Genomic DNA, 1,418 nt, shown 5'->3' with positions numbered 1-1,418 from the left:
GTTCCAGTCGACGGTGTTAGCCACTCCGCGCATGTTCCTGGTTTGGCTTTGCGCTGTGCCTATTACATGGTCCCATCTGTCATTAGCTCCGCCATCTTGCTCAATACGACAATCATCTCCCTCTTCTAACCATTTGCCTTGGTCAGCGTGCACGTCAAAGTGCGGAGAAACAACCTACATGACAACAAAATTGATATAAAATTGCTTACTTAATGAGGTAAAACTAATTAAGTAGTGAATATAGGGTTTGCAACCAAGTGTTTACCTCGAGTTTGGTAACTCTCGTTTCCTTCTTGGGACAGTGTGTATATCGTGTCGAGGTTGACATTTTTTGTGGTTCCGTGCACCTCCGCTTTGTGTGCCCGGTTTTCCTGCATCTCGTGCACCTTCTTTTTTTACCTTTGTGTCCCCGTGTGCTGGGTGCCCCTTTGGTGCGCACAACGGTTGGATCCCGAACAGCACCGGCAGCATTCGGACTCCTATCCATCGTGTCATTGCCGCTGCGGGCTTCTAGATCATAGCAGATCTGCCTGATCCCGCTCATGCATTTCTTATACAAATCGTCGTTTTTTGATCCGACGAACAACATCCACTGCGAAGCAGCATGCAGGGCTCCATGTCTCAACAAGAAACCCCGCTCATCCTCTAGTCCCGAAATATCTTCAATTCGTAAAAAAATATCCAGTTAATTCTAATATTTTTTACACTAATTAAACCTTTAATTTGGTACAAAATATTGAAATTTTTATTGATTCGTGTGATTTATAAATTGAGTGTGCAAAAGTGTTTTATTAGAACTGGCAATAAATACAGTAAAATTGGACTTAGATTTCATTCTATTTTGTAAATTTAAATTTTTTTCTAAAATTCAACTCTAAAATAAGAAAGAGTACAATTAAGGAAGATTCAGAACCAACATATTACATTTGAGGATTGATTTAATTCTACATAAGAGTATTGTATATTTACTTTTTTGGTTTCATGTTTATAGTTTTTTTTTTTAATTTGGTCTTTAATGACAAATTGACAATGTCAAATGAAATTAAATTTGATCACTTAATATTGAAATTCTGTACCTTTTAAAAGGATCGAACTTTTCACTACTATCTAAAAAATACTCATTTTTTTAATCATTTTGAACTTTTTACTATTTAAATTTTATATTTGACCTGATCTTATTCGTAACAAATATTTTTTTAATCAAACACAATATTTAATTATTTTATATTTTATAAACATACTAATAAAATATAAAATATAAAATATAAAATTTATTTTATATTAAAATTAAAAAATAATAAAATTATAATAAAATGATCAATTTACGCATCTAAATTGTTTGACCTTCAATATTACGTAAATACATTGTTTCCAAATTTAATACGCAAATGCATTGTTTCACTATTCCACGGTTTATG

The 1,418-nt window shown here is 33.1% G+C and overlaps 1 long non-coding RNA gene across 1 annotated transcript in view; it reads right to left on the bottom strand.

Annotated features, from left to right (window-relative positions):
- The window catches only part of LOC110270400, a 7,074-nt gene that overhangs the window by 3,000 nt on the left and 2,656 nt on the right, over positions 1-1,418 (bottom strand). The gene's annotated exons all lie outside the window — the stretch shown is intronic.

Source organism: Arachis ipaensis, chromosome B03 (assembly GCF_000816755.2).
Source record: "Arachis ipaensis cultivar K30076 chromosome B03, Araip1.1, whole genome shotgun sequence".
Lineage (NCBI taxonomy): Eukaryota > Viridiplantae > Streptophyta > Magnoliopsida > Fabales > Fabaceae > Arachis > Arachis ipaensis.
The sequence above is the reverse complement of the archived record's forward strand: the minus strand, read 5'-3'. Positions and strand labels throughout refer to the sequence as shown.